This window comes from Lactuca serriola, chromosome 7 (assembly GCF_051521515.1).
Source record: "Lactuca serriola cultivar US96UC23 chromosome 7, Lser_US96UC23_V15, whole genome shotgun sequence".
Lineage (NCBI taxonomy): Eukaryota > Viridiplantae > Streptophyta > Magnoliopsida > Asterales > Asteraceae > Lactuca > Lactuca serriola.
In genome coordinates, this window is record NC_136414.1 from 137,406,120 (window position 1) to 137,433,459 (window position 27,340).

Sequence of the window (27,340 nt, forward strand, 5' to 3'; positions counted from 1 at the left end):
GATCGATCGAGGAAGTAGAATCCATCTTTGCAATTTGCGGGTGTCCAGATGAGTGTAAGGTCAAGTTCACAGCCTGCACGTTCAGTGATCAAGCCCTCTCCTAATAGAATGGCCACGTAGAGGCCATGACACTCCTGGTGGCGAATGCGATGCCCTGGGAAGAGCTGTAGGAGATGATGTTGGCAAAATATTGTCCTAGAGGTGAGATTCAGAAGATGGAACAAGAGTTGTGGAACCTCACGGTTCAAAACTCCAATATCGACGCATACATATCCAGGTTTAGTGATCTATCTCTTTTGTGTCCCGGAATGATCACCTTAGAAGGGAAAAAGATTGAGAGGTTTATCTGGGGATTAAATGCACCTATCCACGGGAATGTCATTGCAGCAAACCCTGAGACATTTGATAGTGCAAAGACTGGCCAAGAAACTGTATGATCATGGCAATAAGAAGGGTGCAAAAACAGTGGAAGCGGAGGTTAAGAAGGAAGAAGAGAGAAAGAAAGGTAAAAACAACAAGAGAAAGGGAAAACAAAACTCGAAATCATCCAATAAGCAACAAACTGTGACTGTCCATGGTGCAACTCAAGCTACCACCACACCACATGCTCCATCCTCATCCACGCCAAATGCTCCCAAGCAGTATTCAGGAAATCTTCCCAAGTGTGGCAAATGAAACTTCCACCATCACGGGGAGTGTAGAGAGATGAGTTGCACAAGGTGCAATCGGAAGGGCCACACAACAAAGTATTGTAGGACTCAGCTTCAACAAAACCATATGACAAACAACACAACAATAATAACAACAACAAAAACACTAATGCTGGAGCCAGCTACACCTGTTATGGATGTTAGAAAATCGAGTATTTCAGGCGAAACTGCCCCAACGCGAACAATCATGGGGCAGGAGCAGTAAGGAGAGTGTTGACAATTGTTCAGGGTGAAGCAGGGTAGGACCCAACCGTTATCACTAGTACGTTCCTACTTAACAACTCATATGCATGCATCTTATTTGATAGTGGGGCGGAGCGAAGTAATAAATTCAAATACTTGCTAAGTCAACAACCACATAAGCTCAACAAAGCCTTTACGGTGGAAATGGCTAATGGAAAAACGGAAACAACCAAAGATAGGTATATAGGATGTACGTTTGTCACAACTAGAAATTTTGGTGCCTTGTAATCACAACACTTATAACAACTATGAATCAATAACATGAAAGCATGCATGATGCTTATTCTATAACAACAAAACTTCATTCTAGCCCTACAAATGGTCATCAAAGAATTGGAAACCCTTGAAATTCCAATTTGAGTTCATTATGGACTAGGATTCTTTAATGGGCCCTAATTGGACCCATATACATGAAACTTAACATTTTTGGGCCTTATGAACCCAAAATAAACTAGGTTAACTTTAATGGGTCTTATTGGACCAAAACAAATTTATATTAGCCCTAATAGGTCATAAAAATCATTTTTTGATTTTTATTGGGCCAAAAATCACTTAACTTAACCATAAAAAGGACTTAAGCATTCAAGGCCCAAATTTTCTTTTCTTCCCTCTCCATTCTCGGCCTAAGCCTAACCCAATAAGAGGAGTTGACTTTTGATGCCACCTCACAATTGTTCATGGGATAACCATGCATTTTTCTCATGCCTCCATGCAACAATCCCATCATTCACTCTCTCTTCTCTCCTCTCTTTCTTGCTCTCTGTCGAACCTAAACGCACACACACACACACACTTCACTCAAAATTCTCTCAAGAAAACACTCTTCACTCCTCTCCATATTTTCGAGATCTAAGGGGTTTTCAAAGAGATTCTTCCACAAAAATCATCATCCAAGGTAAGTTTATGTTTGGATCCATAATCTAGCTACTTCATTTCATCAAAAATCTCTTCTAAATCTATTCAAACTTTTGATCTTACATCATCTACGCCACTAAACTCGAGATCTACCAAGAAGACTTGCTAGGATCGAAAATTAGCATCAAACTTCTTCTAGTCTTCTTCAAAACCAAAACTACAACTCAAGGTGAGTTTCGTACCCCTCATTTTCGGTTTTTATATGTTTTATGGGGGAGAATACAAGAAATTGGGTAGATCTATGTGTATGTGTATGTTATGTGTGATTTTATGCATGTATGTGTGTGATATTATGTGTTTTTGAGATAAATATGTAACAAAAAGAGTGATAATTCGAGATCTATGACATGAGAAAGGAAACAAACATAATCTAAGTTATTTTACACTAATCAAGTCAAGAAAAATAGCTTATAAGGTTATAAGGAACAAACTTTAACATAAAACTCATTTTAGGGCTTAAAATGTTAAAAATACAAAACTTGGGGTAAAAACTGCGAAATCACGGATTCTTGAGGGTCAAATGAGTCAAAACATTTTTTATAATCCCTTTTCTGAATATTAAAATTTTTAAAGGACTTAAAATGCAAAAATTTTAGTTATTGGGCTAAATATGGGCTTTTCGGCCCAACAAGCCCAAAATTGCGAAAATTGGAGTTTTTAAGGGGCTGAAATGTAATATTCTGTAAAACAGGGGACTTGAAGTGAAATAAAACTATTTCTAAGGTCAAAAATGCTTTTAGACTCCAAAAAGGATAAAAAAATGTAAACTTTTTTGTATTTTGGGCCAAAACTGTAAAAGTTGCGAAATTTGGGGTTCTAACCGAGAAACACCATTCTGGAAGGGCGAAAACTGTTTACTAAATATAATTTGGGTTAAAAATGTCTTTTCAACAACTGTATGATACAAAAGTGTCAAGAAAATGTTTTTAAGGACTAAAAATGAAATTCTTTTATATAAAGGACTAAAAGTGTTATTTTGATAAAAGAAAGGTAGTGAAAAGGGTCAAAGTCATACTTCTAAACAAATTAATTTATTAAGATAAAATACAAGATATTCGACTAGCGACGAAACGAAAAACAAATACACCTTCAATACCAAATATCGTCATAAACGAATTGATTCGGTCTCGAATCAATACAAAACAACAAACGTTAAATCAAAACACTTCAATAGATACGCGATGACTACAATGAATAAATCTACAAACTTTGGGCTTATGAGTTTCAAGTTATGCTTGTTGGGCCTTGCAAGCCCACCAACATGATCTTTGGGCCTAAAGGGACAACGCTTATATGTTATTGGGCCTTCAATGACCCAATATTTTATAAAAGGACTTTCAATAGCTTTGTGTGATAGTGGGCCAAAGTGTCCCGTTTGAAAAGCTAGTAAGGTCATAGTAATCAAGTGCGAGTTGGACCATTGTGTCTTTCGCATCCACGACAGCCTCAGGTTCTTACTATAATAGTGGGACATAATACTCCCCTTCTCTTCATTTGTTAAGGCTTACGAGAAATCAAAGTAGACAAAATTAGGACGGTATATAATATGGATTAATCATTACTCATTTGTTAAGGCAATACAAAAATCAGTAATTACGAATACATGTCAACATCAGAAAACATCGGGTTTTCCAGGGAATTTAATACTACTCGTTCGAAACTTTATAACAATATTACAAAATACCCTTCATGTGTGTGTGTGTGTGTGTGTATATATATATATATATATATATGTGTGTGTGTGTGTGTGTGTGAGTGTGTGTGTGTGTATGTTTGTGTTTTTAAAATCATTCATGCATCAACTTATGGATCTCACACTTTGATAAACAAAAGTCTTTTCGGAAAATATCGGATTTTCTGGGTTTTTACAAAACTACACAAATCATTTTTATCACATTGCTTATGAACTCACCAACATTTCATATGTTGACGTTTTTCCAAAATAACTTGGATTCTCAGGTGTGTGTGTGTGTGTGTGTGTGTGAGTGTGTGTGTGTGTATGTTTGTGTTTTTAAAATCATTCATGCATCAACTTATGGATCTCACACTTTGATAAACAAAAGTCTTTTCGGAAAATATCGGATTTTCTGGGTTTTTACAAAACTACACAAATCATTTTTATCACATTGCTTATGAACTCACCAACATTTCATATGTTGACGTTTTTCCAAAATAACTTGGATTCTCAGGTAACAGTTAAGCGGAAGAATTATAAGAAGTAATGTTAGATGTTATGTTGGTAAATGTACTCAAACTATTTAGGTTATGAATGTGTAGTGTTAAAACAATGTACTTGATGTGAACAATTCCAGTTGTAATATATTGATGCATGGTGACGTTTATGTTATGATTCATGTATATTCATTGTGATGGTATTCAATTAAAGTCACGCGACCCCTCGGACGTTTCCGCCGTCTGGTTCGGGGGTGTGACAACGTTAACAATAAACAACCACTCTTTCCAAATAAACTTGATGCCAGTAAATATTAGGAGTTTTGATGTGATCATCAGCATGGATTGGTTAAGCCCCCATCATGTCGATATTATGTGTCACATGAAGGCCGTTTGCCTTCATCTTCCTAATCACAAAACCCTAATAATCTATGGAGATAAACCCAACTCAAACCTTAGCCTTATCTCGAGTATCAAGGCGCAAAATTTTCTACAAAAGAAGAACCACGCATTCCTTGCTCATGTGGTGGATAAACCAAACAGGAAGCGAGCATTCACAACATCCCAGTGGCGTATGATTTCCCGGATGTGTTTCCAAAAGATCTTCCTGGAATACCCCCAGAACGACAAATCGAATTCTGAATCGACCTAGTGCTTGGAGGCACTCCAATCTCCAAATCACCCTATAGGTTGGCTCCTACTGAAATGAAAGAATTATCAAGCCAACTAAGCGAACCCCTGAATAAAGGATTCATCATACCCAACTTCTCGCCATGGGGAGCTCCGGTTCTTTTTGTTAAAAAGAAAGACGGATCCTTCAGGATGTACATCGATTATATGGAATTAAATAAGCTCACCATCAAAAACCGATACCCACATCCACGGATCGATAATCTATTTGATCAGCTCCAAGGAGCTAGTTACTTTTCAAAGATAGATATGAGATCCGGTTTCATCAACTCAAAGTCTGAGATGAGGACATTTTTAAGACCTCTTTCCGAACTCGTTATGGTCATTACGAATTTGTCGTAATGCCCTTCGGTCTAACGAATGCCCCTGCTTCATTTATGGACCTCATGAATCGAGTATGTCGCCCACTTCTTGATAAATTCGTAATAGTTTTCATCGATAATATTCTCGTGTACTATCGAAGTGAAGAAGATCATAGCCAACACCTCCGACAGATTTAGAAACCCTGCGGGCCGAAAAGTTATATGTGAAACTCTCCAAGTGCAAATTCTGGCTCCGCAACGTAAACTTTCTTGGCCATGAAGTCAATCAGGAAGGAATACATGTGGACCCCTCCAAGATCAAAGCAATCAGAAACTGGGCAATTTCGACAACGCCAACAGAAATTCGCCAATTCTTGGGTCTCGCAGACTACTACCGAATATTCATTAAGAACTTTTCCAAGATAGCCAAATCCCTCACCACATTGACACAAAAATTCGTACCTTTAAACTGGACCGAGAAGCAAAAAATTGCCTTCCAATCCTTGAAGCAAGCCCTATTTAGTGCTCCAGTGTTATCCTTAGCGGCGGGAACCGAAGGCTTCATAGTTTACTGTGATGCTTCGAATCAGGGTTTAGGTTGTGTCCTTATGCAACGCGGGAAGGTAATTGCTTATGCATCCAGACAACTGAAAACTCATGAAGTAAATTATACCACGCATGATCTCGAACTGGGGGCGATGGTCTTCGCCTTAAAAGTTTGGAGGCACTACCTATATGGTACCAAATGCACCATCTTTACAGACCACAAGAGTCTCCAGAACATTCTAAATCAAAAGGAACTAAACATGAGGCAATGGAGATGGGTCGAACTATTAAATGATTATGAGTGTGAGATCAAATACCATCGAGGCAAGGCTAACGTGGTAGCCGATGCCCTAAGCCGAAAGGAGTATTCAAGTCGTCGTGTGAAGACCCTATCAATCACCATCCAATCTCATATAGCCTCATAGATCAAGGAAGCCCAATTGGACTTATTGAAGCCGGAGAATATCACTAGTGAATCACTACGTGGAATGGAGAAGGAGCTCGAACTTAAAGACGACGGAACTCACTACTTCATGAATAGAATATGCGTTCCCAAAGTTAGGGGATTCAGAGAAGTAATCATGCATGAAGCCCACAAGATGCGATATTCTATTCATCTGGGGTTAGATAAGATGTATTTGGATATCAAGCAACTATATTGGTGGCCTAACATGAAGGAAGAGATAGTCACTTTCGTGGGCAAGTGTCTTACTTGCGCCAAGGTGAAAGTGGAATACCAAAAGCCCTTGGGACTATTGCTACAACCAGTGATACCCGAGTGGAAATGGGAAAGGATTACTATGGACTTCGTGAATAAATTGTCAAAGACAGTAGACGTATTGGATGCTATCTAGGTAATCGTCGATAGATTAACAAAATCCGCTCATTTCCTGCCAATAAAAGAATCCTAAAAAATGGAAAAGCTGACCCAAATCTATCTCAAGGAGGTTGTGAGACTCCATGGAGTGCCAGTATCTATTATCTCGGATCGAGATATCAGATTCACTTCAAGATTCTGGCAATCTCTTCAGAAGGCAATGGCAACACAACTAGATATGAGCACTGCCTACCACCCACAAACTGATGGTCAGAGTGAGCGTACCATCCAGACACTCGAGGATATGCTCTGAGCTTGCTTGATTGACTTCGGCAAGTCATGGGATACCCACTTACCTCTGATCGATTTCACCTATAACAATACTTATCACACGAGCATCGAGGTTGCTCCCTTCGAAGCACTCTACGGTCGCAAATGTAGATCGCCCCTATGCTGGGCTGAGGTAGGTGACACTCAACTAGCAAAAGGACAATCGCCAGCCAGTGCTCTTACAGGACCCGAAATCATCCGTGAGACGACCAAAAAGATAGTCCAAATCGAAGCTTGACTTCTAGAATCGCGAGACCGATAGAAGAGTTATGCTGATAAACGGCGAAAGCCATTAGAATTTCAAGTCGGGGATCACGTATTGTTAAAAGTATCTCCTTGGAAAGGAATGATTCTCTTTGGGAAACGAGGAAAATTGAACCCGCGATACATTGGACCGTTCGAGATTCTTACCCGGATTGGTCCAGTGGCTTACAAGCTGCAGTTACACGCCGAGCTCAGCAACGTACACCCGGTGTTCGACGTCTCGAATCTAAAAAAGTGTCTATCCGATGAAACCCTTGTCATTCCTTTGGAAGATATTGAGATAAACGAGAATCTCCTGTTTGTTGAAGAACTAGTTGAGATTATGGACAGGGAAGTGAAGCGTACAACGCAAAGTCGCATTCCAATTGTGAAGGTACGATGGAGCGCTAAACGTGGACCAGGATTCACGTGGGAACGTGAAGAACAAATGAAGCAACAGTACCCTCACTTATTCTTTCCTTCACAAACCTAGTTTTCAAAATAATTTCCAGACGAAATTCCCTCTAACGGGGGGATGATGTCACAACTAGCATCTTAGCTAGGAAATTCTATTCTTGTGTAATCATTCAACTATTGTAAAACCTATAATCTAAGTAAATATCATTCAGTGCTCATTTAAATTCACCTTTTTATGTTCAACAAAGAATATGAAAACCCTAAAAATCCCGGTTTGAGTCCATATTGGACTGGGATTTCCTTATTGGGCCTAATGGACCAATAAGCATCCAATTCAACCATTTTGGGCTTGGAAACCCTATTTGGATTCTAAACGGACCCAATTTACAAATCTATAACATTTTGTACCATTTGGGCCTAGAATGATTCATTCTAACCCTAATGGGCCTTATTGGGCCATAACAACTCCAATTAACCTTAAAGGACCTTAGAACCTATTATTCTATACTATTGGGCCGTGAACTATCCTAAAGGCCCAATGGACCGAAAATTTTATGATTAGGATCAAAAAATCCTAACTAAAGTTTAATAGGATGAAACTATTCCATTCCTACCTTCTTGGCCCAAAATATCGGCCCAACACCAATTAACAAAAAAAAGTAATGAAAAGGGGGGGGTTGACTTTGGAGATGCCACCTCCATATTGTTCACCATCTAACAATGCATGGTCTCCCATATCTCCATGCAAGTCACCTCATCTTTCTCTCCCCTCTCTTCTTCTTATCTTCGGCTGAGTGTAAGCTAGCAAACACACACACTCAAAAATTCTCTACAAAACATCTCTAAAATCATCCTCTTCTTTCATTAAAGATCTCAAATTTTTGCTTGTGCTTCAAGAGTAATCTTCAAGATTTCAACTTCTTGAATCACCTAAGTTCAAAAACTACTCAAGGGAGTTTGCCTAGGGCAAAATCACTTCATCTCTTTCCATTCTTCTTCAAAAACCGAAACATCAAGCAAAGGTGAGTTCATACCCCCTTGTTTTCGGTTTTTACATGATTTTTGGGGGAGAATGCAAGTAAAATGTGTAGATCTATGTGTTATATGCATGTCTTTTGTGATTTCTAAGTTTATGTTGTAAAAATATGTTATATCTTGGCAAATCACGACTTCTTAAATGACATTGAGTTAAGATCCATGAACTAAGACACCTTGCACATCAAACTATCAAGTTAAAAGTGTTATATGTTTAAGATACAAAAAATTAAGGCAAAAACTTTGTTAAGGGACAAATTTGTCAAGAAAACAAAAGATAAGGGCAAAAAGTGACATTTATGTTTTTATAGGGACCAAATAGGTCCTACATGTATAAAAAGGTATTTTTATGTTAAACATACTTTACAAAGGGCCAAAAATGCAAATTCGAGCTTAACGGCCCAAGCATTTGCGCCTCACAGTTTTGGGCCCAAATGCAAAAAAAGTGAAGTTTGTGGGATTAAAAATATTATTTGAGAAAAATTTGAGTCGTAAATGTAAATAAACCAAATTTAGGGGTGAAAATAACATTTATTTTCAAATTGGACTAAAAATGTAACTTTTACCAAATTGGGCCGAAAGTGTAAATTTTTACAAACAAAGGGCTGAAATTGCACTTTTCTACAATACAAGGTCTTAAATGTCAAAATATATATTTTTGGACTAAAACCGTGAATTTCTAGACATTTGGGACAAAATTGCAATTTTTTACAAATTATGGACTAAAGTGTCATTTTTACAAACTTTGGGCCTTAATTGAAAATTTGAGGCTTTTGACCAAAAAGGTTGTTTTATGAAAAAGGAGACTTTTTATAATAAAATTTGGTAAACCACGAGCTAAAATAAACAACGAAACAATACGAATGGACGGAATACATCGATAATAATTTTATTCGGCCTAATATTCATCTTACATGGTCAATGGGCCTTAAAGGCCCATTCAAGGGTATATTAAGCCCAATATGTTTCGATGACATGTTTATTGGGCCTTGCGACCCATTCACATTTAATTTGGGCTTAAATTATGGGTCATATGTTTATTGGGCCTTTGTGGTCCATTTACATGCCTATTGGGCCCAAATTACCCACTTACACGTCATTGGGCCTTTGTGATCCATTTACATGCTCATTGGGCTTGGACTAAAATTCACATGCTTAGTAAATCGTAACTATACCTTTACATAACTATTGAACTTTGTATACTTATACATGTACCTTTGGATTTGATAACATACCACATACTCGTAAACATTAAACATAGTACGAAAGGTTGAGAATCTAGTGAGACGTGTCGGTTGGCACCTTTGAGTGTACGATCGTAGCTTGTAGTTATAATCAGAGTCTCCTGGAGGGAGAGCGAGAGTTTGAGTATAGATCTATACGTGGTGATCCCTCATGCCTTAGTTGTTCGCTACAGCTAGACTAGGCCAGTCTAGGGCGACAAAACCTTAAGCAAATACCGGCATTTGGGAAAATGTTAAGATAAGCAACCTAGTCATTATCATGTATGATTATAACGGCTTATATAGAGATTCAATACCAATTTAACATTTCGAAGATTAACCCTTAGATTGTGTTAATACAAAATAACTTATTTAACGATACAAGAACCTCGATATTATTATAAATCAGAAAATATCGGATTTTCTGGGGAAATATTCATATGCAATTATCACTTCCTTACAATACAAGAAATCTGAACTTCATTCGTATATATATATATATATATATATATATATATATATATATATATATATATATATATATATATATGTATATATATATATATATCACAACTATGAAATTCACACATGCATTTATACTTGATTTTCACATCATTTTCAGACATTTTATAGAAAATATCGGATTTTTTTGGGTTTTTAAGAAAGATACAAAGACTTTTACTCAAACATACTTATGAACTCACCAACATTATATATGTTAACCATTGTCAAAACAACTTGTATTCTCAGGTAATCGTTAAGCTGGAAGATTTTCAAGTGTGTATGGTTTTGTTTTATGTAAAATCACATATCCTACTTTTAATAATTTGAACTTATGTATTTATAACAATGTACTTGATGTGAAAAATGTTGGTTGTAATATGAAATGTTGGTGATGAATGTGTTATGTTTCATGTGTATTCATTGTGATGATAATTCATTTGTTAGTCACACGAGCCCCCAGACGTTTCCGCCGTCTGGTTCGAGGGTGTGATAATCAAAGATTCCTTATCTATGAATACATGTCAAATGGGAATCTTGACAACCATTTGTTTTCATCGATGAGTGAAAAAACACGATTAACATGGTCTCAAAGAAAGAACATAATCTTGGATGTGGCTAAATGTTTAGCTTATCTTCACTATGGACTGAAGCCTACCATTTATCATAGAGGCATCAAACCTACAAATATACTTCTATATGCCAATATGAGAGCTCGAGTGGCAGATTTCGGATTAGCCAAGAAAAGTAGAGAAGGGCAGTCACATCTAACCACTAGAGTTGCGGGAACCCATGGCTATTTAGCGCCAGAATATGCCATCTATGGTCAATTGATTTAGAAAAGCGATGTCTACAGTTTTGGGATTGTTGTATTGGAGATTATGTGCGGGATAAAAGCTCTTGACTTGTCTTGCTTAGACTTTCATCGTTTGATTACTGACTAGGCTTCGTCACTTACAAAGGAAGGGAATGTCATGTTGCTTTTGGATCATTTGTTGGGAGATGCCATGAGTTCGGAGACTACGAACCCTGGGGATATGGTGAGATTTGTTCTTGTTGGAGTTTTGTGTGCTCATCTAACTGTTGCTTTTTGGCCTACAATTATGAAGGCATTAAAGATGTTGAAAGGAGACATTGAAGTGCTCTATCGCCAACAAACACAGGTTTCGGCATCGAGTGTTTATCAGGTTTGTTTCTTGGAGATTTTGGGGTGCTTTGTCTGATAAATTTGATTCCCATTTCCATGGGGGATGTGTACATGATAGTATGGATGGATTGGTTGAGCAGGTTTGGTGTGATGATTGACAGCGAGGGTGGGTGGTAGTTCAAACCCCAAGTAGGGGAGAACTGGTCATTTATGGAGAGGGTACCAAGATTGGATCAGCCTTTTGTTATGCTGCTAAGGCTTGACGGTATCCACAACACGAGTGTATGTGTTATCTTGTGTATGTGGTTGACACCCAGGATAGGAAGGAGGTTTCAGTTTTGGATTTGTCTGTTGTGAGAGAGTTTATTTGTGTGTTCCCAGAGGATATACCTGTTGTGCCTCGTGAGAGGTAGGTGGAGTTCAACATTAACTTGGTTCCACATGTGGCTCCGATTGCCAAGGCGTCATACCAATTGGCATCACCAGAGATACATGAGTTGTCATCTCAACTTCATGAGTTGTTGGGCAAGCAATTTATTATACCGAGTAGTTTTGTAACGCCCGCAGATTTGGGCTAGTCAATTTGGAGACAATAAGCATCAAAAATGACTTTTGATAGAAGATTATTTAGAGTAAATAATCTTAACCTAGTTATAGTATATGTCACAAGGGTTTCGTACATATAAACAACGCCAAAATCCGAGTTATAATGAAGAAATTATGACTCATCGAATTTTACGGCAAAACCGACACGACACCGGGAATCGTAAAACGTGAGTTTGCGATAAGATACTTTTTAGCCTTATTGATCTAAACGAAGTCGTTGTATACGTTAAACCAAGAACGTGCATAAAAAGAACATCCAAATCTAACTTTGTGTGAAGAAATTGTGATTTTTCTAATATTTAGCATAACAGTGTGCAACCTGGAATTCAAATTCTATATCGACCATTTTTAGCCGACAAAACCTAAACGATAAACTAAGATCTCATTAATAGGAGCTCAACGATAAAAACACAGACGAAAATGGATATTGGATGACAAAGTTATGAATTTTTAACGGACTTTACTTATGCAAGAATGTTAAAATATAACTTTAAAAATAAAGTCAAATTAGCCGACGGAATCTAAACGAAAGTTGTAGAGTACATCGCCACCTACGCGTGGATATAAAGAAAGTCGAAAACGGAGCTCGTATGAGAAAGTTACAGAATTTAGATGTCGGAAGTGGGCTGATGCGAAGTGGATGACGTGGCATGATTTGGACCCTTGGTTGCACAGCACGACCTCGCATTCGGATGATGACAGGTGCCCCCTGGTATGCGCAGCGTACCTTGGAGAAACGCCCAATGTACCGAGGACCAGGCTAGCTATAAAAAGGGTGAGAGGGCTGCCATTAAATCTCACACCTTAACCTTTCTCTCTCTATAACTTCTCTCTAAACCTTTCGCAACCTCTAGTACTTCCTAAGAGCTAAGAGACGAGTCCCAAAGTGCCAGAAGGCTCCAAAAAGAAGAGCTTTTGGCTCGGAAGTTCTATCCTCGCAGAGCCCGATTCCTAGCCAAACCCACGGTAAGTGAGATATGCTTACCCTACTCTAAGTATAGCTTATGTTGAAGTTTATTATTGTTATTATGAACTTATAAACAATATATATTATAAAATATTATATAAAAAGTGTTATTATAATATCTTTTAACTACTCGTGGTACGAAGAATCTGGTTTGAATGGTTGCATAGGGTTATTGGATTTCAGAAGTGCTATAATGCCAAAATTGTCCTGTCCTCTGGTGTTTCACGTTTGGCCCCTGTCTGTACATAGTGGTTGAAAATTATTGGTTAACACTTATAAGATAATGTCGCTCGTAAATGGTCGCTATAAATATTAGACTAAAATATAGTGGTAATAATACTAGGTTTCGTCGAAGGAAAAGACGGTTGTTAGAAGCGAAGCGTTATCCGAATTTCGAGTCATCACTTTAACAAGTGAGTGCATAGTTACTTTCATCTTACACATAGATATGAAATATTTAGTACAAACTACGTGCTATGTGTGCATATTATCTATGTTCTTGATGGCTATTCTAGATGAACTAAATGTACATGTTTTAGTTGATTTAAACTATATATGTATTTATACCTATAAAAATATTAGGTAAAGATGGGTAGATGAATGATGAGGGATGAAAGATGATACAGATAAGCATTGGCAGCTATGGAGTTAGTGCCCTATAGATGAACATTGGCAGTTGTGCCACAACTTGTAGGTGTTTTTGAAATACGATGTACTCTAAACATCCTAGCAGCGTTGCCTAAAGGATAATATCGGCAGCTACACCTAATAGAGAGCATCATAATCCATGTAGCTGCGCCAAAATGATAATATTGACAACTACCTAATAGATAACACTGACAGTCGTGCCATTGGCAGCGACGGACTTCATGCCTATTCATTAGGAAAATCCTTAGGAATGAATAAATGAAAAACAGATTATTCTTAGGGTAGATCCTTAAGAATAAAGAAGATAATGGGGATGGTTAAGTGGGTTAATTATTTGATGATGAAACATAATAACCTTATTATTATGAGTTGAAAACCCTATGTACTCACCAGGTTTCCCAACCTGGCCCACTCAGTTTATTTGTGTCATAGGTGTGGATACGAAACTACATTACACTGAGAGATTAAAGGGATGTAAATCAGTAGTGTAAATGAATGTAAGGTCTGTTTATGCTTATGTTTCTGTATTGACGATGACATCCCAAAGTTTTAATATAAACAAATTACATTTCTTCGGAAATGCTTTGATAATATATTTATCATGTTTTCTGGGAACAAATTCCGCAATATTATCCTTTAAAATGAATAATCTGATGTTCAAATAAGCAAAAATAAATTTTTTAAAATGACCATGAATTTGGGGATGTCACAGTTGGTATAAGAGCATTTGTTTGAGCGAACTAGGAATAAGGATTTATTTCTAGACTTAAACTTAGAATGCTAAGCGATGATCGTGAAGAGTGTGTCTAATATATTTTAGGTACTACACCTGAATAGACACAAGCACTACTAGCTTATTTAAGGAAGATGCCTCAATTGCTTTTATGTGCTAAATGATTTGAGATGCTTTACGATGCTATCATTTGATCGGATCTATGGTCTGTTTCCGACTGGATATGGAAACTTTATGTGTTCAGATTTCTAAACGTTTAATTACGGTATTAGAACTGGCATATAACTTTTCGAAAATATAAGGAGATTTATACATGTATCGTAAATAAAGCTTTCATATCCAAATTCTCGTCACTACACACCGAATGTCTGATTTGGTGTATAGATCGACATAGTGGGAACTTGAAGCGGATTTGGAAACATAAATGAAAATGCTATTGCTAATTAGCGGCATGTGATTGAGCATGCACCAGAGGTAGCAGCTGCGCCCGAGCCAATCACGATGGTAGGAGTCCAAGTAATGATTCACGCTATGGTGACCCAACAAAGGGACCAGAAGAGGAAAATGTTGCTTAATATGGATGAACCTATTGTACCCATTGTATAACATAAACTGAACATTGAACGGTCAGGTAGTCAGACTATCAGTCAAGCTGAGGCATGAATGGTTAGAAGAAATGAACCCAGTGGTGGAAACGATGGACGTGGATATAAGTACAAGGATTTCATGGCATCGAAGCCACCGAGCCTTTTTGGAAACCCAAAACTGGTAGAAGTTATGGATTGGATCTCCGAGATGGACATGATGTTTGAAAGTTGTGACTGCAACAACAAACAGAAGACCACTCTTGCGGTTACACTGCTAATGAGTGGGGTATTAAGCTAGCGGAAGCTACTAGCTGATACTATGCCCAAGGGAGAAGCTAGCAAGATGTATTGGTAATACTTTTTGGTGCAACTGAAAATGCAGTACTGCTCTAAGCAGGATCTTTTGGAGATCAACAACGAATTTCAGAACCTAAAGAAGGGAAGAATGAGTGTCACCGAGTATGCTGTAAGTTTTACAGATAAGATGAATCTTGTTCCTTATCTAGTTCCAACTGAACTCTCCAAGGTCAACAAGTTTGCTCATAGATTGTCATGAACTTTGATCTGATGGTCAAGCAAGCAACCACTTTGAAAGTCGCCGTCTGGGCACCCAAGAATGTTGAGACCTAGATAAGAGAAAAGGTCTGGAGAGAGTTGATGTTGGCAAGAAAAGGAAGTTTGATGGATCTTCAAGGTCCAACAAGAAGAGAAAATTCTTGAAGTCTGGAGGAGGAGGAGGAGGAGGAGGTGAAGCAAGATGGTGCGATAAGAGCAAGAAGAAACACTTTAGAAAAAGTGGCAAGAAGATGATATGTTTCAAGTGTGGAACGTTTGGGCATTAAGCCAATGAGTGTACATTCAACAAAAGGGTGTGTTACAGATGTAATGAAGAAGGGCACTTCAAGCAAGACTGCCCAATGAGGGAAGGAGCAACAAACCCAAAAGTACCGTCGAAGCCAAAGGCAAGGGCATTCCAGATGATCCTTAATGAAGCAAGAGAGGATGCAAGGGATCAGGAGTGAGGATCTATATATCCAAAGATCAGGATATGAAGCAGCCATATAGATAGTATCATGTGGTGTAGCCTAATATAAGAGGAATAGTGTAGGGTGAACCTGAATATCTATGTAATTGTTTCAAGAAGTAATATAAACCTTCGTTATGTTATTCGATGTGTTAAATGACTAAGTGAAATTCTTGTATGGTAACTTGGAAAAATTACGAGAGAATACTTGGGACGAATATGAGTAGGTGTGAATGGTAGTAGAGGCCTATACTACTGGAAGCACAAGACTTGCACTTGTATCAGGGAAAGTCACAAGGCTACCAAGAAGCTAGTAAGTGATTTCATTTTATTCATGTATGTTGTTACCATCATTTTGGTAATGACTAGGTAGATGATTGTTATTCCGACCCTAGTGGTCATATCAAATCGAGTTCGACTAAGATGAGTATATTACGTAGTTAAGAGAGCCAAGATCGATGTAACATCCGACTTAAGCCAGAAGATTGAGGTGAAATCGAAGCGATCAATAGAAGTATCGTGATCACTGTTAAAGTAAAGAAGCTTATAGATAAAAGTACTACATGATAGAATGTCATTATATCACATTAGAAGATGAAGGAAGGTATATTTCACTATGGAAATTGACTCTAAAAGACTTGAGTCTAAGCGTTGCAACACACGATGAGAGTTCATTAGAACATGACCCATCGGTCTACTATGGTAATGGAATGAAAGAACTTATCTTAAGGGGAAGAAGGATTCTCCAATAAGGATTGATTTTGTAACTCGAATGTTACAATTGAATGTACAACACAAGATAGAGAGCGGGTGAAAGATCGAGCACCGCCTGCAGTCAAGAAGTCCAAGAGTTAGATACTCATTCGAAGGAACATAGAAGTTACGATTATTACCTTGGATGAATAGATAATGTATGCAGCCATTATATAAGCTTTGTTTTGTTGATGATTTCGCGACGTAATCATCCTAAAGGGGAGATAATTGTAACACCCACAGATTAGAGTTAGTCAATTTAAAGACAATAAGCATCAAAAATGACTTTTGATAGAAGATTATTTAGATTAATAAATCTTAACCAAGTTATAGTATACGTCACAAGGGTTTCGTACATATAAAAAACGTCGAAACCCGACTTATAACGAAGAAGTTATGACCCGTCAAAGTTTTACGGCAAAATCGGCACGACACCAGGAATCGTAAAAAGTGAGTTTGCGATAAAGTACATTTTAGCCTTAGTGATCTAAATGAAAGTCGAAGTATACGTTAAACCGAGAAAGTGCATAAAAAGAATGTCCAAATCTGACTTCGTACGAGGAAGTTATTATTTTTTTAAGATTTAGCATAACAGTGCACAACCCGGAATTTGAATTTTAGACCGACCAATTTTTAGCTGACACAGCCTAAACGAGAATCAAAGATCTCGTTATTAGGAGCTCAACACTACTAGAAAAACAGCCTTTTACGACACTCATTGCGCGTCATAAAAGGCTCAGACGACGCGCAAATGCGCGTCAAGGAAAGCCCTGTCATAAAGAGAGACGACGCGCATTTACGACACTCATTTACGACGCGCGTTTACGACACGCAATGCGTATCAAGGAAGGCCCTGTCATAAAGGAAGACGACACGCATTCGCATGTCATAACCTTACGACGCGCGTGTTAATGACACACAATGTGTATCAAGAAAGCCCCTGTCAAGAAAGGCCATGTCATAAATGAAGATGCCACACATTTTTGCGTATCATAATTTTAAATGTTTAAAAAAAATATTATTTATAGATTTACTTATTTTCAAATTAAATTTGTATTTAATGTTTCATAATAGAAAATAAAATATCATATACAAAAAATAGAATCCATTTCATAAATTTAATGTCATACAATTTTATTTCTTACAATACATAAACTTGCATCTAATCTACTATGTACATCAAATGCCAACTAAGTAAAGTTGCATCTTGCCTTTCATAATTCTTTTAGACTAATGCTCCAAATAGCTGATTATATGGATAAGCAGTTATACATTGGCCAATCTCACTCCAATACCACAGCTGCTTATGCTAGACCTGTAGTTAACAACAGAAACCTCATATGCTTTTTGTTGTTCATGTATTTTCTGCCATTAAAGATAACATCATGACTCATAAGCAAATTAAGAAATACAAAAATATATAGGAAAGATGAGAAACATTATATCAATTTGCAGGTTTCAACACTACTGAATATACAAGTTTGTAAAAGTAGCACACGATCGCACATACAAGTTTAGACTAACAAGTAAAAAGATATTTGACGATTTTAGTTAAAAGGCTGATGACATAAAGGAGTATAAGTAATCAAACATAGCTAAAAATTCATGAGCAATTATTTAACTTATAAAAGCAAAGCAAAGCAGGTAAGTAGTAAATAATCAACGAGATATATCACTCACATCTGATTGCTTCTTTAAATAATCAACTCTATCTTGTAGGTCTTAACGAGTCCTTTTTTAAATCAACTCATCAACTTTTGTTTGCTTCTAAAGATAGGGGAAACTTGTTAGATTTTGGAAAAGGAAAGATTGTTAAATATGAGAACAAACTTGGACAACCTTGTCAAACTGTTCATGTTGTTTCACAACGTCGGCTATTGTTTCTTGATTCTTTTCATCCCATTTTTTCTTTCTTTCTTTCTGTTTCAGATTACAAATTCAGATAAATAAAAAATTCAGAAAGAAATATTCAACAAGGAATTAGTGATTAGTCATCTAGATCAATATAATACTACAAACCTGATGCTTCACGAATGCAATTATTTGCATCATCCTTAACAATAGTTGATGTATCAATATCACCAATCCCAGTGTTGAGGGATGAGAAACATGTAAATTTCCAAACCCCAAGTCAACATAATAGTTTATTTGCAGGATGAGAACCATGTAATTTCTTTTTCATCCCCAATTGAGTGGAAACAAAATGGATGAGGTGATAAAGTAATTGCAAACCCTAGGTTTTCCCCAATCTTGATGATTACCAAAAATAATAGGAGAATAGAAGCGAGATGAGGGATAGGATGTGCTGAGCAACGATTGTGGTCGACACAAGTGGGAAGAAGGAGAAGATTAGAGATTTCATGGCGGGGAAAAACTTGACTGGTCTTCCATAAAAGCCATGGTAGGTGATGTAGGTGATTGTGGCTATGGCACCGAGGAAGAAGATGTAGAAAAAAACTTAATAGAGGAGATGAATTGTTAGATTTTGACGAAGATCCGTCCGCTGGTGGTTTCACAGGGCAGCGAGCAGAGAGGACTCGTCGCTTGAGGACCAACGATGTAGATAAGAAGATGGAGGGTATGTGAAAGGTGTCGTTGTACAATATGGAGTGTGATATGTTGTTTTAATAGAGAAGGAATGCAAGTTATTCAGGGTGAGTGTGATTATTGGTGGGTAGGAGGGGTTTGTAAATAGAACGTGGGAGAGAATTAACATCGATCCGGTGGGTGGAGAGAGTACAGAGGTAGAGGAAGGCGGATTGCAATTTTAGGGTTCAACGGTGGTGGCGATGGCTTAGAGTTTGTAGAGAGAATGAAGGGATGGAATGCAGCTCATGGCTCACCTCCTCCGTTCGGAGACCTTTGTGCACCACACCACTACCTCTGTCCATTCTCTCTCTTCCGTTCGCATATTTTTATAATTTTACGCGAGTGATGGGCCTATGTACACGTGAAGACACTAGTGAGGGATGGATTGAACGAGAAACCTTCATCGACGGCGAGGTGTGTGATGGAAGATAGATTGTAGATGGAACAGAAAGTGGAGATGGAAGTAAATGAGAGATGGAGACGAAACCAGACCTAAATCTCCATGGCAGGTTTTCAACTTTTCTAATTTTTGGGGAATTCCTTTTCCTGCTGCTAAAGATGAAGACGTGCGACGTTTTCAACTTTTCTAATTTTTGGGGAATTCCTTTTCTCGCTGCTAAAGATGAAGATGTGCACGTTTCATTAAAAAAAATATAAAACAACATGATTTCACGACGCTCTTTTTATGAAAGGTGTCGTCCGTGTTTTTTTTGTAACACCACTTTTGGGGAACACAAAAATGCGCGTCCAAAATCCTTCACATTTTGGGAGATCTGACATTATTTTTAGGGCACACACTTTAGCGTATCCTAAAACAGCGCGTGTCATGGTTTGCGCGTCATTAAAGGGTATTTTTCTAGTAGTGCAATGATAAAAAAAAAAAAAGATGAAAATGGACGTCGGATGACAAAGTTATGAATTTTTAACAGAATTTACCTATTCGGGCCTGTTAAAATATAACTTTAAAAATAAAGTCAAAATTAGCCGACAGAGTCTAAGAGAAAGTTGTAGATGACGTTGCTACCTATGCGTGGATATAAAGAACGTCTAAAATGTAGCTCGTATATGAAACTTACGGAATTTGGAAGTCAGAAACGGGTTGATGCGAAGTGGGTGACGTGGCATGATCTGGACCCTTGCTTGCACACCACGACCTTGCATTCGGATGATGACATGTGCCCCCCTTGTATGTGCAGTGTACCCTCATTCGCACAGCATACCTCCGAGGAACGTCCAATGTACCGAGGACCAGGGTGGCTATAAAAAGGGTGCGAGGGCTGCCATTAAATCTCATACCTTAACCCTTCTCTCCCTCTCTCTCTCTCTCTCTCTCTCTAACTTCTCTCTAAACCTCCCCCAACCTCTAGTACTTCCCAAGTGCTAAGAGGCATGTTCCGGAGTGCTAGAAGGCTCCGAGTACAAGAGCCTTTCGGCTTGGAAGTGCTGCCCCCGCAGAGCCCGGTTCCTAGCTAAACCCCCAGTAAGTGAGATATGCTTACCCTACTCTTAGTATAGCTTATGTTTAAGTTTATTATTGTTATTTTGAACTTATAAACAATATACATTATAAAATATAATATAAAAAGTGTTATTATAATATCTTTTAACTACTCGCGGTACGGGGAATCTGATTTGAAGGGTCGTATAGGTTTGTTGGATTTCAAAAGTGCTATAATGCCAAAATTGTCATGCCCTCCGGTGTTTCATGTTTGGCCCCTTTCTATACATAGTGGTTGAAAATTATTGGTTAACACTTATAAAAACAATGTTTCTCGTAAATCGTCGTTATAAATATTAGACAAAAATCTAGTGTTAATAATAATAGGCTTCGTCGAAGGAAAAGATGATTGTTAGAAGCAAAGCGCTATCCAAATTTCTAGTCATCACTTTAACAAGTGAGTGCATAGTTACTTTCATCTTACATGTAGATATGAAGTATTTAATATAAATTACGTGCTATGTGTGCATATTATCTGTGTTCTTGATATCTATGCTAGATGAACTAAATATACACGTTTTAGTAGATTTAAACTATATACGTATTTATACCAATAAAAAAATTGGGTAAAAATGGGTAGATGAATAATGAGGGATGAAAGATGATATAGATGAGCACTGGAAACTATGGAGTTAGTGCCCTATAGATGAACATTGGCAGCTACGCCACAACTTGTAGGTGTTTTTGAACTACGATGTACTCTAAACATCTTAGCAACGTCGCCTAAAGGATAATATTGGCAGCTACACCTGATACAGAACATCATAATACATGTAGCTGCACCTAAATGATAATATTGGCAGTTCTACCTAATACATAACATTGGTAGATGTGCCATTGTCAGCGATGGACTTCGGGCCTATTCCTTAAGACAATCCATAGGAATGAATAAATGAAGAATAGATGACTCTTAGGGTAGATCCTTAAGAATAAAGAAGATAATGGGGATGGGTAATTGGGTTAGTAGTTTGGTGAAGAAACATGATAACCTTATTATTATGGGTTGAAAATCCTATGTACTCACCAAGTTTCCCAACCTAACCCACTCAGTTTATTTGTATCAGAAGTGTCGATACGAAGTTACATTACACTAAGAGATTAAAGGGATGTAAATCACTAGTATAAATGAATGTAAGGTCATTTTATGCTTATGTTTCTGTATTCATGTTTTCTTGGAACAAATTCCGCAATGTTATCCTTTAAAATGAATACTCTGATTTTCAAATAAGCATAAATAAAATTTTTAACATGACCGTGAATTTACGGATGTCACATGCTCACAATGGGGAGCACCAATTTTTTTTGTCAAGTAGAAGGATGGATCATATCGGATGTGGCTTGATTACCGGTAGTTGAAGAAGTTAACGGTGAAGAACATTATCTACTTCCAAGGATTGATGACCTCTTCAATCAGTTGCAGGGTGGATCTTGGTTCTCCAATATCGATTTGAGGTTGGGGTATCATCAGGTGAGGGTTAGAGAGGAGGACGTGGAGAAGACCACGTTTCAGACTCGTTATGGACATTACGAGTTTATGGTGATGCAATTTGGGCTCACCAATGCACCTGCGGCATTTATTGATTTGATGAATCAAGTATGCAGGCTGATGCCCGATCAACCAGTCATTGTCTTCATTGATGATATCTTGGTATATTCCAAGACCAGGGAGCAACATGAGGAGCACCTTCGAGAGCTTCTAGGATTCTTGAGGCGAGAACGGTTGTATGCCAATTTCTCAAAGTGTGAGTTTTGGTTATGAAAGGTCCATTTCTTGGGTCATCTTGTCAACCAGAACAGGATTTTAGTCGATTCGGCCAAGATTGAGGTCGTGATGCAGTGGGAGGTTCTAAAGTCTCCCTCGGAGATCAGGAGTTTCTTGGGATTAGCAGGGTATTATCGGAGATTTATTCAGGAATTCTAAAACATTGTGGTACCCCTCACTCGTTTGACAAACAAGGGTGTAGATTTCCACCCGGTGCCTGAGTAGTAGGCTGCATTTGAGACACTGAGACAGAAGTTGTATGAGGCCCATTGTTGACCCTCCCTGAGGGTATTTAGGATTTTGTGGTATTTTTTGATGCATCCATCACCGAACTGGGGGAAGTTCTTATGTAGCGAGGGAAGATTATTACTTATGCTTCTCGGCAACAGAAGTTGCACGAGGTTTGTTATCTAACTCATGTTGTTTGATCTCAAAATTTGGCAGCATTATCTATATGGGGTCAGTTGTATCATCTACACGGATTGCGAGAGTTTGAGATATCTCAAGGATCGGTTGAATTTGAACATGAGGCAGCGTAGGTGGCTTGACATGGTCAAGGATTATGACTAGGATATTTTGTACCACCTAGGGAAAGAAAATGTGGTTGCTGATGCTTTGAGCCACAAGACAGCTAGTCCTTCTCTTGGGGGCCTTTGTATGAGGATTTCGATTGATTTGATATTATTAGGAATGCTTAGGGAGGCTCAGGCCGAGGGAGTCAAGAAAGATAACTGGAAGCAGGAGCGACTCAGAGGCAAGATTGATATGTTTTCTACCGAAAACCGTGGGTTTTTGACCCGGTATGGTCAGGTATGGGTACCAAAATTTGGTGGGATCAGTCAGGTTGTGTTGGAAGAGGCACACATGTCCATATTTTCGATACACCCTGGAGCCACCAAGATGTATCAGGATTTAAGGCTTAGTTACTTGTGGTTGTGCATGAAGAGAGAGAGAGAGAGAGAGAGAGAGAGAGAGAGAGCCTAGTATGTTGAGTGGTGCTTCACCTGTCGGATGGTCAAGGTTGAGCACTAGAGGCCGCATGGCAAGTTGCAGCCATTGGAGGTTCCCATGTGGAAATGGGAACTTATGACTATGGATTTCATCACTAAATTACTTCAGACAGCTAAGGGATTCGACTCGATATGGGTTATAGTCCACCGTCTGACCAAGAGCGCCCACTTTCTAGCCATTCGAGAGAGCTCTTCGGCCGAGAAACTGGCTGATATATATATGTATGTGAGATTGGTGCTCGGTATGGTATTCCAGTCTCCATTGTGTTTGATCGATATGTTTTGTCCATATCTCATTTTCTGGAAGAAGTTCCATGAGGAACTGGGTACGAGGTTGCATCTTAGCACTGCTTATCATCAACAGACTGACGGTTAGAGTGAGCGGACCATTCAAACACGTGAGGACATTTTGAGAGTGTGTGTCATGGATTTCGGTGGGAGTTCGAACTCCTACTTTCCGCTAGCTTAGCTTTCGTACAACAACATCTATCACTCCAGTATCGGTGTGCCGCTATTCGAGCTCCGCTGTGGGAGGAAGTGTTGTACTCCAATTTGTTGGGGAGAGATTGGTCATAGAGTCATGGGAAGTACTGAGGTAGTCCTTCAAATGACAGACCTTATTCAGCAAATTAGACATATATTGCAGACAGCCCAAAGTCGGTAAAAGAGTTCTGCCAAGAAGCACTGATATGTGTTAGAGTTTTAGGTTAGCGACATGGTGTTACTAAAAGTATCATCCTAGAAGGCTGTAATACGCTTCAGGAAGAGAGACAAGTTGGGACCCAGGTATATTGGTCCATTTAGCTGAGGAGTTTAGTCAGATCCACAAAACCTTCCTTGTTTCGCAGCTTCAGAAGTGTGTGGTTGCTAATTCAGCGGTTGTTCCTTTGTATGATGTTTAGGTTGATGATCGCCTGAAATATATTAAGATACCAGTCATGATTTTGGATTGGAAGACGAAGGCCTTGCGCAACAAGATGGTACCTTTGGTTAAGGTCCAGTTCCAGCATCAGAAAGGTTCCGAGTGGACTTGGGAACCCGAGGCAGAGATGCGGGAGCATTACCTTGAGTTGTTCATAACAGTGGACTTCGAGGACGAATTTTGATTCAAGTGGGGGAGTATTGTAACATCTTGATATTGTGTTATTTCAATTTTTAACCCCCAATTATGAAAATCTATTTCATTTTTTCCCTTATGTGTAAAGATAGTTTCAAAATAGCCCATAGAGGCATATTTGTAAATTTGGGCGAGGGGCGCATATGTTGGGCATACATAGCATACGCATGGCGTATGTGGTAGGATCCCAAACCATAATCTTTAGGGTTTGAACCTTATTTAAACATCCTTATGTCCGAAGTTTCCTTCCTTTCATCAGCCTCCAACCCCATTTCGACCCACTCGCAAACCCTAATCCCTTTTGAGGCCATTTTGAGCTTGGTGTTGTGTTTTGGTGAACTTAAAGGAGGAAGGAAGAAGAGGAGATCATCCTAGAAATGTGGAGCATCTTGGATCCAGAATCACATCATCTTTGGACACTCTTTGAAGGTAAAAAGCTCTGAACTTGATGAAGTTATGCTTAGATCTAGTTTGGCCATGAAGTTTGGCTTCTTTTGGTCCCACTAGTTTGGTATATTGAGTATAAACTACTCAATCCATTTAAAATGTCCTTTCAGACGTTTTGAAGTGTTTAGAAGCATAAAAATATGGTCTTGGTCATTATTTCCCTTCCATGCATGAGTTTGGATGTCTTAATGGGTTAAGAGGTTAGGGTTTTTGGTATTTAGCACTTAATGGTCATGCAAGACAATAAAGTTGGAAACTTTATGGTCAAGTACAACATTTGGGACCTAGATCTATAATTTAGACGTAAGGGATTACGCATTAAGCTTTTAATGAGATGGAAAATGAGATAGACATGTAAGTTGGGCGTACCAAATGGACCGTTGTGCGTACGCAGTCAACCCCCACTTTTGGTCAGTGCCTGAGTCTGCCCCGCATACAGGCTGAGTACGCCCAACGTACTAAGCTGAGTTGTCTCAGTTGACTTTTGAATTTGACTACATTTTGACTGAGTTTGACCTAAGGGTATTTTGAGTATTTTGATTATAAGTTAAAATTAGTCATGCTCCTATGAATAGGTGGCCGGTTATGATGATATTCAGAGGTGTGTTCTATTCAATGATCTTTTCAGACTGAGAGGTGAGTTTTTGTAGAAATGTTTAATCGAGTGTGAGAATCAAATCATAGTAAAACGATGTAATATGAACACAAGAAGTAAATAAGGTCTGGTTTAGCTCATATTACTTTTAGAGAACAAGAGTACAAAACTGATAGTAAATGATTGGAAAACTTTACTATCAACTCTATGTTCAACTCCTATTTATAGGAGGCTGAAAGTACAAAAAATACTAAGGCTAGACATTAAGCTTCGTCAAAAAGATGCCTTAGCAAATACATAAGGAAACACACGAAACTATCTATTACACAGACTTCGACATATTACAAGATATTTTGACTCTACAGTTTTTCTCACTGTACTTATAGGTCGAAGGCACCAAAGGTCGGCCCACTGGATTTGATATACTTGTATATTGATAGATGTTATGATGAGTATGAAGTAGATCTGTATGATTACCTGATGATTACTAATACGTATTAGACTTGTAGAACTATATGATTACATGTATTCATGGTCACCGTAGTCAGTAGGTTAATATTATTTTACTCTCCAAATGTAAGTTTATGGACTCTATAAATAGAGCATCCTTCTTCATGTATTTTTTACCACTTAACACAACTTCCAAAACTCTTATTGAAATACAAGATTGTTCATCTCTATCTTCATGATCTTAACTGATAAATCGTGTTCCTCTTCACTTTAGTTGATCACACTTACTAACTTGTGTTTGCATGCAAACCTTGTTATGAATCAACTTAGTGTCTACTTGATATAACTTGTTGCTATTTATTTCCTTTATATTTCTGTAATCTAACTCTTCTAACTTTAATTACTGTTGAGCTAACAAGATCCATTGAGATTAACTTTTATTCTGCAACTTTTATCTTGTACTTACGTTTGTTCAAGATTTTCTCTCAACAGTTGGTATCAGAACCAAAGTGGTTTCTTTTTAAACAAAACTCTGATTTTAGAAAGCCTTCTATACCACTAAAGCTCATTCTTAAAAAAAAATAAACAAAAAAAGCAAGGAAATATAGCACAAGCTTATTTATTGAACATTTCCAACAGTGTTGGAGGCTTGAACAAAACTCCAATAGTTGTTGTAAGTGAATACCACCATTGATCTCAAAGAATGGAAATGTATCTTAAGAGGCTCATGTCACACCCCCAAACCTGAACGGCGGAAACGTTCGGGGGCGGATGATTTCATGTGGTAGCGTAACAATTGAATACATAGTAAAGAAAGCAATACAACCATCATATATATATATATATATATATATATATATATATATATATATATATATATAATTTAAAGTTTACATTTGTCAAGAGTTACATGTTCAAAACCAATTACAATATGATGTCAAAATATGAGATTAAACTGGCGCCGCAGCATCCCTTCATCAAAAGCATAATGATACCTGAAATTACTGATTCCCTGGGACATACAAGTAATTTTGAAAGAGTGGATCAGCATTTAATCTGGTGAGTTTCATAAGTATTTAAATGACAATGTTTGTATAAAATGAAACGTTTTGGTCCTTGGTTGTGTTGTGTTTAGAAAATCCTATATTTTCTACTAGTATAAAAGTATCCTTCTCTCAAGACCAATGTTTGTTTCTGAAAATGTATGTAAGTGTAAAATAATCAATGTGTTTGAAAACCTTGTAAATCAATGCATTTTTAATA

General features: G+C 37.9%; 1 pseudogene; it reads left to right on the plus strand.

The window, feature by feature from the left end:
- Positions 1-27,340, plus strand: part of LOC145064385 (putative receptor-like protein kinase At1g11050) — a 51,843-nt pseudogene that overhangs the window by 14,089 nt on the left and 10,414 nt on the right.